The following is a 13,360-nucleotide window of genomic DNA, read 5'->3' as shown; positions in this document are numbered from 1 at the left end:
ACTTGCCAATATGCATCTCCGCCTCTTTTCCTTCTCCTTTCCTCCTCCTTTTCTTCTCCCCAGTTGAAACAAATGGAAATCTGTCTGCGTGAGACTGATGTGCTCCCATCCGGAGCTAAAAAAGTGTCCGATTTCCGTGATAGGGACAGTTACAAGGTGGGTTCTTAGGTCTTTCATGTCAACCTCCCCCCCCAATAAAAGTGTTAATTAGTTAACAGACACAAATCTCTTTGTTTATTCCAAAAATGAGTAACACGCCGTTCTTAATTTAGAATCTAGTATTGGTCAAGTAAAAGAGGTTTATTGGAAATAAGGGGAATTCTAGTGTTTCTGACCTTGTATGTAGGGGATGTTGATGTGATGGCCAGTGGCCGGCTAAGACCGTTACTGTTTCTTATGATAATCCGGTGCTGCACGCAGCCCAGCAGAGTTTATCATTGAGATCTCTATTATTTGACGGATTAGAAGACCCCAAGTCAATCCGATTGGAAGAACCAGTCAGTCAGTGTCTGATGCAACAGGCAGGAGATCAGATTTTTTTTTAAACAGTTCAAGTGAAGAGCGCCATCTTGTGCCTGCGCGGAAAACATCCTATTAGATGACACCTCACCCAGCATTGGAGTCATGGCACACCATTTTAATGGAAGAAGAATCTGATGCAAGCTTGTTCCAGAAGGGAAAAATCTGTTAAGTCCTTGCGGAGCGAATTCGGACTGGAACTGAGGATAACAGAGCTGTCGTGCATGCTGAGTTTGCCAACAGACTCGAAGCTGACGGGCGATTTGCTGGTTATGATATTCATTTACTCTGTTTGTGCCATAAATCATAACGAATGGAGGTCACATTGTGGGTCCAGGCACCTTAAATTTAATGGAGATGGATTCTGGCCCACACTCTCCGTAAGCTTATTAGCTCCCCGTAGTGCAGAATGTACAATGACCTTCATCCATAAGGCCTGAATATGGTTATCAATTAGTGATTCTGATAGTAAAGATTATGACCTCAGTCATGATATGAGTGAAAGGCCGGTTATTACGTAGACCAGATCTCACTCTTAAACTACGTGTCCCTAAACCAACGGGTGTCCATTATGCTGAAGGAGCTGGTTAATATTTTACATTATATCCCTCAGAGAGGTCGGCAGGTCTGCAGTCTGTTTTTGGAAGTGCGTGTATGCATGAGGGGTTTAGACCGTGACACACGCAGGGATTAAGAAAGGGAAACATTTTTTGGACAAACACTGAAAAAAAGCAAATTTTGGGGAGTTATAGACTAAAAATCCGAAATAACCATCCATTCTCTTATCTATCTGCCACTTTCCACCTTGTAAGGAGCGCGGCACACAGCATTTGCTGTGTTGAATGGTCACAGATAAGACGAAGGGCACGCCCCTTTGATTCTGTGCCAAAGAATCTGTACAAAAGCTTTGTACCCACATCGAAATAAGTTAATATTTTGGATCATTGACTAAGATTAGGCTTAGGGAAGAAGTGCTAAGTGAAATAAAGGAAAGTCAATATCGCATTCAACGTTGTACACAAACACACCCACATTCAAATGTGTACGTGTGTGAGTCAAATACCAGCAATACTTAGTTGCCCACTTCTAATCACTTAATTCCCTCGTGCTGTTAGTTGTCTAATGATATTAAAACGCAGTTTGAAAGATGTTCTGATCCAGCTAATCACAACCTGGAGAAGTTTTTTATTTTATTTTGGGCTTTCTGCCTTAAAGTTTAGAGGTTTTTAAGGGCTGTTTGTAAGGCCCAGCTGAATGGCCCTGCATGTTAATGGTGTATGGACAAGAGTCACATCCTTGTGGGTTGTTCTATCTACCCGAGCGACTCTGACAGTGTGTGTGTGTGTGTGTGTGTGTGTGTGTGTGTGTGTGTGTGTGTGTGTGTGTGTGTGTGTGTGCGCTTGTCTTTTCTGTTGTTACTGTGAATGCTGCACGACCATCACCAAGGTTGCGGGACAAAGCGGTGGAGCCGAACTTCTCATCAGCATGGGCAGAGCGAAGAAGGAGGAAGACGAGAAGGGAGATGAGGTAGGAGAAGGGGTGAGGGAGAGAGGGGAGGAGAAGGTTACGGGCAGGCGGGGGGAGGGAGGTGGATCTGTGTGCCAGTCGGCCCACTCAGCAGTCAGTCCTCGCCAAACACGGGCCACACACACACACACACACACACATCCACCTCCTCACTTTTCTCATCCAGCACCAGACTCCCCAGGTCTCTCCCCCCGTCCCCCCGGCAACGCGTCACATTCAGTCCGGTGAGCGTTTAACCTATTTGATTCCCTTCTGATTCACAATCGGAGGGTTTTGGTTTGGGGGAGAGGGGGACAGAAAAGGGTGAGATAAAACAGAGAGGAGGATGGTGGCATGCAAACGAAGCTGCTGGGCAGAACGCCTGGTCAGCCCCTTTGTAACGGGTTCTGTTGAAAAATGAGGACAACTGTGAAATGGCTTTAATTGGCTTCTTCTTAAATGAGCTCGACAGCTGCAGAGGGTTCCTTCCAGGGAGGGAGGGTTCTGATAAAGGATATTTTCTCCCTCACTCCTCTTTCATTTGGGACCCGATTTTAGTAGCAAACAAGCGAAGGATCGGTAGAGTGAGCTGTTCAAGCCTCATCTGTAGGGATGATGAGTATACAATTTGTAATTAGAGGCAAGGCAGATAATCATCATGCATGGGGATTTATCGCACAGCTGCCAGAGATTAAAGTGTATGTTTAGACTTCAAATTCACGACGGTATTTGCCTTTGCTGGGCCTTCAAAGAAGAACACCGACATTAGGCGAATGAGAATCCCATCAGCGTTATTTTAGCTCACAACGTTTGAGGGCCCCTCGTCTCCCTCTGTCTGCTCCTGGTATCGCTGCATGAATTGTTCCGCCGCCATCCTTCACATTAATCAAAAGCACCGGGACAATACGATCCTTCACCGCCGGTCCCCACAATGCTGCTTTCACGGCCGCTGGACTCGTTAAAACGTCCTCAACCCCCGCCGGCGGAAAAATAATGCGCCATCAGCGGCTGCTGAAGTCTGCCTTTTAATGTCTTCCTTTGCGCCCGCTTTGTGGCTTGACGGTATCTTATGAGCGTTTGTCTGCCAACCTTTTAGAAGAGACGTGCATGTTTTATTTCCACCAGGATGAGGTCGGATCATTTATTCTCCTCTGCCAGGTTGGATTACTGTGAGGTGGATGTCTTTTATGTGGCTTGTGATGAACACAAAATGTGTTCATAATGGAATGGAAAACGGCGCCCTAACAGTAAATTACATGAAAACCTGCACTTTCACCCACCAGATCTTTTATTTTTTTGGGACCTGAGCACATTAAAGTCACATTCCTCTGACGTATCACAAACGTTATCACTTCTACTGCTCAAAGGTGCTCTGTTGAAAACACATTATCCCCGGCAGTCAGGAGGTGCAACCATTCATCACTTATGTCTTCTTAACCCATTTTTAAAGCTCTGGCCCTTTGAAGGAACTCCCTCATAATTGGCCTCTCATCATTTCTAAGTGAATCTGACAGGGTTTCAATAATTACACGTTCCTTCTCCCATCTGGTGCGATTTCCCTCATTGACTCCACACCGCAGCCTTTTTACAACAAATGGAGGATTAGTGCACGTGCAAGAACGCTCCATTGACATCCAGCCTGCAGGAGACCCCTTTTAAAAGTTGTGTTTCGGCATTCGGAATAAATGAATAAACCATAATGACATGAACACCTGTCACTGTCAGCACTCACTCACAGAAGGTCACCTTGTGTCTGTGGGAACCCGAGCAAAGGGTTGCGGCAGCTGATAACTTTACTCCCACTGAGGACACTCATCATGACGGACCTCTATCTGCTGTCAACTGGAGATTAATTTCCCATCTTTTGAAGCTGGTATCCCTCCTCCTCTCTGCCCTCTGGTTCTCCTTCTCCGATCCTGCACCTCACTCTCTCCGCCTCGATCATATTTGTACACCTCTGGGAGTTTAACTTTCCATTCGTCTGTTTTTATATTGAGTTTTATATTAAGTTTGGCTCTTTTTTTCCTTTCCCCCCTCACTTGTAGAAAGATCAAACGCCTTTTCCTTGTCTGTCTGTCTCTCTCCGTACACCCACTCCCCCGCCGTGCACAACATGAGCCCTTGAGCTGAACAGTGATGCTCGTGGGAGCCGACCCGGAGGTTCTCATCTCCAAACTGGAGATGAGAAACTTTCCTCTGATCCAGTTTCTCTGTGAATATGAGACCCAAAAGACAAACTTCGATTCGTTTTTGCTTTGCATAAATTGCTTCTGCTTGTGAAATGAAGTTCAAGTCAATTTATTTTCTCTGCAAAGAATAATTAACAGGAACGTAGAATCTATTAAACTTCAGGTGACAGCACAGGGATGAAATATGGGATTTCATTAAAATCAGCAACCCCCCCCACCACAAACTACAGGCTGTCAGCCCGGTGAGGCTATGCATATGTTGACGTTTGTATACTGAAAGTCACACTCCAGCCGCTCACCAGGGCATCACCAAATGTCTGCTGCCTGTTCCCTCAACAGGTTCAATGAGCCTTGCAAGGGCGTCCTTCGATGCAAGGATCCACGCACACCCAAGCAGATACGTGCACTGGATACTGTGTTGCACTGGATGAAAGTGGATCAAAGTAATGATGCATGTCAGTTAGCATTTGTTGACCCAGTTGCAACACGGCCAACCGTCTGGGTTCGTCATTTGCTCTAATAATTTCCACGCAGGTTCATCGCGGGTCCTTCCCACTGCTTTTGAAGCAGAAGAACGCCGGCACGGAGCCTCATATGACCGGCCCATGCAGTGCGGTGTTTGTGATCCTCATTGAAGTTTGACTTGTTTTTCTGTCCACAAACTTCAATTCGAAGCAGGTCGATTCTGCTTTGTGTGCTGCAGTGAGATTTCGTAAACTCACATTGGAAAAAAACTAAATGAACCACCTTTTGTAACCCCATACCATCTGTACGTTTAAAGATGTTTTGGAGGTCTTGTTTTCTGGGCATCTGCAACCTCAGTGACTAAAAGTTCTTGTTTCTATTGACTGATGTGTCCCTGTCTGAGGGTCTGTGAAAAGTGGCATCTGTCACTGAAGTGCAGCCTGGCTCAGTTTGAATAAATCATCCCGTCACTCGGCCCCCCGCTCTCTCCCTCTCAATCCCCCGGCCTCTTCAGCTTCGTCCCTTTCACTCTTTATCCAAACCCGCCGCATTTCCCTCCTCGTCATTTTATCTCTGTTCTCCCATTCACTGTTTATCCCTCTTTCACCCTCCCTTTGCTTTCCCCTTTCTTTATCTCTCCCGGCTGCCAATCTCTCCGTCCCTCTCCTTCCATCTCCAACTCTCCTGCTCCAACACTGAGCTTCCTCCTCTCTCTCCTTCCTTTGCAGCACTTTGTTAAGGAGCTCTTATAATTGCGGAGTTGTTCAGACCCACATCCTCTGTCGTCTCCTCTGGGAGTGGTGGTACATTGAGCCTGTTTTAAAAGCTTGGGCTCTTTGGATGGAATCGGGTACCGGAGGTTATGGTTTAATTATTGAAGGTCTCTCGTGCACTCTTTCTCTTTTTCCTCTCGGAATATGTCAATATGCCCAAGTTTCTTCACTTTCGGCTATTCACCCAATCGCCAATAGAACCGATTATGTGTGTGTGTGTGTGTGTGTGTGTGTGTGTGTGTGTGTGTGTGTGTGTGTGTGTGTGTGTTTGAGTGGATATACTGCAACTGCTATGACTGGAGTGTAACACGCTGCCACATATACATCATACAAATCATACATTAGCAATCCTTCATCACAGTTCAATATGAGCATCTATTCGTTCCTTTTGTGCATACCTGCACTTCACCATGAATGACTGCACGTGAATAATAACACAGATATGTGTGATATCAGAAGAACTTTTTCAAACTTCACCCTTCCTCATCTAATTTTATTTTCCTCTTATCGTATAAAGGGCAATCATTTTAACCGGTTTGCTGACATTCAGCCCTGGTTGCTTGTCGTGTGGCGCGCCGCACATATCTCCCAGTCTAACACAGTGATGAGACACCTGGAACACGAGGACTTTGCTCTTCCCATCCTCCCGACCCTGACTTCAGTCTTATTCCCCTTCCCCACTGTAGATACATCCCTTGCCTTGATATTGCTCCTGTGGCATTACCATGCCAACTGGATGGTGGTTAAAACCGCATGCAGCGAGACAGATAACTCTCCCCTCTGCTTAATATGTAACTGCTGATTGCAGACGCAAAGAGCAAAATAAGCAGCCCTGCAATTCTGTGTAAGACTCTGCAATCTGTTAGATCTGTTAGACTGATCGGTCCTGCTCACCTCTTTATGTGCGTTCTTGCTCGGGAGGAGATAAATACCACTCTCGTTTGTTCGCTAGTGGTACGATAGATCAGTTGGTGCAGGTTAGTTTAGCATAAAGATGTGAAACAGGGGGAAACCATTGGTCCCTTTTCCAAATCCAAAACCAATTGCAGACAAGCGCAACAGCTCCAAAACTCACTAATTAACACATATGTTCTTTGAAAACGACTGGTGTGTGTGTGTGTGTGTGTGTGTGTGTGTGTGTGTGATATATTATTGCCTAAAGCAAGTACCATCATCAAATTAGCTCAGCAAAGAAATCGATTTTGACGACGTATTGATTGATCTATAAAACTCAGTTTCTCTACAAAGAATCAGACGAAAGTATTACTTAGCATCTTATGTTTAACATCTATGTGCTCACAGTAATTCACCATGAAAAAGAACAACAAATACACTAAAGACATCTCAGTCGACTAAGACCAACAAACACCCAAACCAAATTGGAAAAGAAGTTACCTGAAGTAATCTTGTAGAGGCCACGTAAATACCTATTACAAGGATCACAAAATCCCATTTCAAAGTTATTTCACATGAAGCCTTCCTTTGATGAGGTCAACACCAGGAGGTATGCAACAACAATATTTGGGGGAGCTCTGGGCTACACACTGGTAAATAAGTAATATTGCTTCTGAGACATCTGCACCAACATGGGGGTAAACAGTCAGCCAATATCAGCTCACACGGCATTCAGCACACGGCCTCCTTTCAGTCCCTCTGGGAAACGATCTTGGTTGAGGGAGATTGAAAACAGCAAGCACCCACACCTGCATTTACCTTCTAATCAAGTGACCCCCCCCCCCCCCCCCCCCCCACCACCTTATACACACATACTCAATTATTGAAATGTGCATAGACAGACAATTCTACTCATAGCACACGCCCCCCCCCCCCTCACCAAACCCTTTTTTCGCACACTGTGGAAAGACAGTGATTCCTGGCCAAGCCTTTGTCTCGAGGTCACATCCTGTAGACGAAGGTATTGTATTGTATCGTCTCCCTCCCCCCCCCCCCCCCCCCCTTCCCTACATCCCTCATCTCGTTGACACGCTCCCACCTCTTTATCAATGCCGTCTGTTGGGGGGGGGGGGGGAGCATGTGAACGCGGCTCGGGCAGCTCATGCGGCACCAGCTTGCCTCGCCCAGAGGTACAACGCGGTTGACCTTGTCAGGAGCTATTACTCCACCGTGACGTTTGCTTCCTGGGAGAGTTGGAAGACGAGGCTCATTAAAAGCCCATATGGCCGTGCATTCATAGTTTCAAAAGAATAATAATCCTCAGTGGTGGTAACTTCGCTTTAAACGCCTCAGTGCAAATGTCACCGGGGAGTTGTCCCCGAGGGGCTGCAGCTATGCGCTTCATAAGACCCCCTCTGTAGTCCAAAACAAATACACCTGCAATACCAGTCATTACAAACAGACGTTTTTTCTATTAAGTGCTTTATTGACTTTAACCTGTGAGAAAGGACAACGTTTCGACCGTAAAAATGACACTTAGAATGACGACGACGACATGGCATGACAACGAGCCGCAGAGTCGGGATCCGGCTCCGCGGGTCCGTGGTTATTGGGAGTCATCTGTTGTGGGAGCTCCGTCCGTTGGCGTCGGGCAGACAGAGCAGCAGAGAGGCAGTCAGGCTGCTCCACTGGCTGCAACACAAGACACGAGCGGAGAGGAGAAGCAGGACCCATGCCCTGTGTTGCAGCCCCTGGCCCAGCCGAGGGGGGGTCACCTTCAGCCCGGCCCGGCGTCAGCTGATCCACTGCTAAGAGGAAGACAGGGGGGGACAAAGAGGAAGGATGTGGGGGAGGTTGGGGAGGGGAAGAGGTAGGGGGCCAGAAAGAGAGATAAAGTCAATTACAATAGATTCCTGTGTGAGAGAGACCGAGGGAGCAGACTGGGTGGGGGGCAGGGGGGGGGGGGGGGGTAATAAGAGGAGACAGAGAATGGCACCAGAGAATGAGACAAGGAAAGCAGAGAGGGAGATGAACCAGCAGGGTAATAGAATGCAGGAAAATCCTAATGGAGAGTGAATGAGAAGGAGGAAGAGGGCGCCAAAGGGGTGACGCACCTCCACCGACACCGCATTCATCACCTGGCCCATGAAAATGGCCTCTTTCACCCTGCAAAGAGGGGGTTGTCCTTCACAGTCACATCTCACATCCACCTTGCTCGACACCCAGAAGAAAAGGCTCCTCTGGCCCCAGACTAGAAGGTTAAGCGCCATGCGTCCAAAGAAAAGGGTCACTTTGAAATGTCCTCATGTAGAGCCGATCTGTTGGGGGGCGATTTGGACATGAAAATCCCAAATGTGTGCAAGCAAACGTCTGTCTATGGATCCCACGGGGAAGCAGTTCATCATCCAGGAGGCAGAAGGCATGTAATCAATTCCCAAACCACCCCCAGCATATCTCTCTCAGCTAGTCGGCCTTGTAACTGGCATTAAAAGGTCAACGCTGAGTTAACACAAAGTTGGGTGTATCACAAACAAAGGTCTGAAAATGTCACGACTTCACAGATAAGTGCTCATATCTGCAGAAGAAAAAACAACAACTGACAAGGATCAGAAACCACCCTTTTTTCTTGTGACATTCACAGTCTGGATTGTGTCCCCTCAGAGAAGCTGGCAGTTACATGCCTGTCTTTTTCTCGCCTTGTTCCTTGTAGTAAAATGGGTCCAACCTACATTTGAGACTTCAGGGATATCATCTCTAATCAAAGAGGACACATGGAAGGAGCTGAAGGACGAAACAAAGCCAAAAAAAGGAACTAGAGGAGAGCTCGGGGCGAAATTTCATTAATTCGATTGAGGTTTCTTTTCTTATTCTTAGTCAAATAAAAAAAGGTTTTTAAAGCGTGTAAAAAGTGGGTATCTTTTGAATAAAAAATCGTTAAAAAAAGCAGTTGTCTTTTGGATTTGATTTTGGGTGCGAGTGATGAGAGTGAGTGAGTGATGCTCTAAACAATTTCGAACGGCAGAGATAGATAGAGAGAGAAAGCCTGCGCGACGCTTGGGAAATGATGCTTTAGAAGTAAGCTGTCAGGAATAGCTGATCTCCTAATTCTAGCGCATGAGGCAATCCAGGCCATTGGCTCCTCTTGTAATCAAAGTCATCTCTCGGTTCATATAGGACGTTTGACAAAAGCAGCGACTAATAATGGATGGCAAACTACTGGAAGCGGCTCCAGGCAACTCGGCTCTGCTGAGAAACAGGCCACCCAGATTGTACATTTAATCGTTTATGTGAATTGCCTTTCATTACCTCAACAACAATGGGTTTTTGACAGAAGTGAAATGACTTTGCCAGACAAGAATTGACGCAGACACAGTGTGTATTTAATGGGACTAATAATTAAAGTATTGACGTTAAAATAATCAGGACCATGATCCCGCTGAGGGTAATGGAGACGTGCCGCGCATCCCTTAAACGGAAACTGTATAATTTAAAAAGATCTCGCCCGATTCAGAGACTCGACAATGGTGCATTGTGCCAGCTGTAACAACGGTGTGGCTCTGATCAGTGTGTGTTTTTGGTTTGCAAGCAGATCATAAGGACAGCAAATACACACTAAGAAATGGAACAAAGGAAAATCTGAATACCACATTTTTCCAGATTTACATAATGCCAGCATCTCTATCTTGCGGGACTTTATGTTTATTCATATGACTGTTGTATAAACATGTTCATATGAGACAGTCTACGGAGCCAAAGGGAAAAAATATACCCGTCAAATTACTGATGCCAATTACTGAGGCTGTTTATTATGGCATGAGGCAAAGCAGATCGCTGAGTCCATCTTCCAGTCAACAAATCTCCGCACACACAAATTTGCATGAGAATCTAGACATTGAAAGGCCGTCTGCATTCTCGAGGTCTTTGAACCTTGCAGATTGGCTTTGGAACAATCCCCCAGTTGTCTGGGATGTAAGGGAGAAAATAAAAGCAGGCAGCCGCTTAAGGTGAGAGGCTTCATTTACTCTTCAAGCAAGGCGGCAGGGAGCTGACAAATAAAGAAGAGGCGTTATTTCTCTAGACAAGAGTGCACCCTTCACTCTCCATTTTGAATTCAGACAACCGCCAGGCAACACTTAACAATGACAAGGTGACTGCTCGCTATCCGTAAAATGAAGCGGCCAAACTCATCCATGCGCAAAGATTCTTTTAAGTCTTGTCACGACAGTCGTGAACTCACAAACAGCGTTTCAATGCCTTTCAGGGCACTTCCAGGAGCACCAGCTCTCTATCATTATATTATGGAAAGCACATAATGGAAGGCTTCACTATTCCTCTCCTTGTTATTCTCCCGGGATGCACAACCTTTTACGGAGACCTTGTCTGCCCCCTCCGCTGGGTCCCTTCCCTTCGGCGTCTTGTGAAAGAACCAGTGTTCCCTTTGGTTCTGGATGCTGGTCTCGGCCTAATCTGAACAAACACTGTTTGTAGAACCAACACCTTTGTTCTCCTCAGCCTGATTATGCATGCTGCTGCTGCTGCAAAGAAGTAGGTACCAGCAAGCTCTGCCTCCACACAGCAGGCTGTGCGTGTACTCACTGTGCCTTGTCCAGAGACGCACAAACAAAGCGTCTTCTTTTGTTGAAAATAGTGAAAGGAACAAATCTCTCAGATGTGCAGCGTCCGAGTGGAGCCTTAAATCAAATTTATGTCACACGGTGGCTAATGGCGAATGAAGCAGAATGTAGTCCTTGAAGTAATGTGAATGACTCGGTGTTGAGTCCCTCGAAAAGCAACATTAATACAACTTCGAAGCAGCACACAAAGAATTTGATACTGTGTGACCTTGGTCTCTTCCTCTGTGTTCCTGCATCCGATCATTCATCCACACTGCATCCCGAGCCGGGGGGGGGGTGCTTGAAGAGTGCTTGTACTCTGATAAATACAGGCGCACAGGTGGGGGACGTAAATATGCTGGGATGCACTCTGAGACACGGGAGGAGAGACGGGAGCTCTAGCTGCTGAAAACTAAACTCGGGATTAGCGAGGCTGCACAAACGAGATGTTAAAGGACGACGACAACTGCACGCATTTGGCAGGACGCAGCATGAAAACAGACTCACTTGAATGGATACTCATTATACAGATTGTGGACTATTAAATTCAGAAATGTCCCTGTGTGAAGTCAGGCAGTTGTGCGGGGGAATGACCTCAGAGGACACGCATGAGGACGCGCATATCTGTAGGAGGAAACTGATTGAAGTGGACCCTCGAGTTTGTTACAGCTGCCTGACAAGGAGGAGGCAAAACAAAGATGTACAACACACAAGGCTGACTGCACACACACACACACACACACAGCATTACAGCACAATGTGCCCTTTCCTCCAGCCGCTTTCTCAGCACTATTGGAGTCGGTGTTGCGTTTCGGAGGTGATGGCGAGCTCGGCGGCTGCTGGGAGCGGCTTGTCCCTGCAGATGCTGACAGGACGCTTCGGGGTGCTTCCTCGGTCCTCCGCGGCTGAAAGAAGAGTCCTGCTGGCACCAGACCAGTCCCGCCACAGCACAATGGAGACAAGTTTAAGGGTCCCACTGGTGAAAAGCATCCGTTGGATTCCTATTATTACTGTTAAATAAATATCCTCTCCAGGCAGCTACACTTACTAACACTATATTGTGCCTGACAGTTAACTCTCCTCAGGTTCATTTATAACTGCACGGCATCAGTGGAGAAGGATTCTACCACTCATCATCCAATTTCATCACAACTACATTCGTCCGTACCAATTTAGTTCGGAAACACTTAATAGTAGTGCACCTACCTTTCCATCACCGGCTCCTCTCCCGTTCAGCCGTAAAAACGGGATGCGGTTTGCACAAATAGCAACCTAGCAGACGTCTGTCCCTCTCTACCTCGGAATGGCGCGGTCAATTTATTCCGAAATAGTAGAGGGAATCCGTTTAACCGCGGACTGCACGGAGGAGGAGCTGCACCGCTCGGATATTTCAATCTTGTGAGGAGGCGCCGGTCTGACAGCGCCGGATAAAGTGAAGGTTTAGCCGCGGACAAAGTGGGGAGCGATCCCTCACACTTTGGCTTCCTCCGTCAGTTTATGTTCGCTCTGCCCCGGTGATTTAATACATCCCGTCTGGTGGCATCAACCCCCCCGCCCTCCATAAACGGACACACACACTTACGCACATTCTCCCTCAGACACATACACGCACACACATAACAAAGAAAGAGTTGTGACCTGTAAAAAAAAAGCTTTTAAAAGAAGCTTATGAAATGAATGTTGCAAAAATATTGAATGTATGTATTGCAGCCTGCATATGCGCCCAAGCAAAGTTAAACAAAATAAATACAACAGGGTGAAAACGATCGCTTGGCAAATAGGAGATATTTACTCAGGTTAACGTGATAATTGCATACATTATAAGGGGCTATGTTAACAGTAAATTGGCATATTTTGGCAAAAATTGCAGCTTTTTTCATAACATTACCTAGAGTGAAGCAGGGAGGATGTTCCAGGGGATAATGCGCGTAAAACGCACCGGTCCGGTGTATTCATTTGTCCGCATCCCAGTGTGCGTAATCCTGGATGCGCAATCACCAGGTTCTCCTACTTGCTGCTGCTGCTGCTTATAAATATATAATTTCCCATTGGAGCTCATTCACTTTCCATCAGGATTCCCTTTCAGACACGATGAAATCATTTGACTGGAGCTCGAGTTTTGTTGACCAAGTCGAGTGTTCTTGGACTGGATGAGGTCTGTTATTGCGCAGGATACAGCAATAATGATGTCAATGTAGCCCACCGTCGTGTAACATTGGTAATTCTTTCTGTCCAATAAGATCTAAGGAATGGTGACGTCAGAGGAGATCTGTTCAATAGAGTTAGTTGCAGTAAATTACATATCAGAAATGCAGTCCTGAGCTATAGTGTGTTATTTAACTTTGCCTGTTGAATGACATCACTATCTTATAGAATGACAGACTTAAAAAAAAACAGTGAA

The sequence above is a fragment of the Gasterosteus aculeatus genome, chromosome 10 (assembly GCF_964276395.1).
Source record: "Gasterosteus aculeatus chromosome 10, fGasAcu3.hap1.1, whole genome shotgun sequence".
In the NCBI taxonomy this organism is placed as follows: domain Eukaryota; kingdom Metazoa; phylum Chordata; class Actinopteri; order Perciformes; family Gasterosteidae; genus Gasterosteus; species Gasterosteus aculeatus.
The sequence above is the reverse complement of the archived record's forward strand: the minus strand, read 5'-3'. Positions refer to the sequence as shown.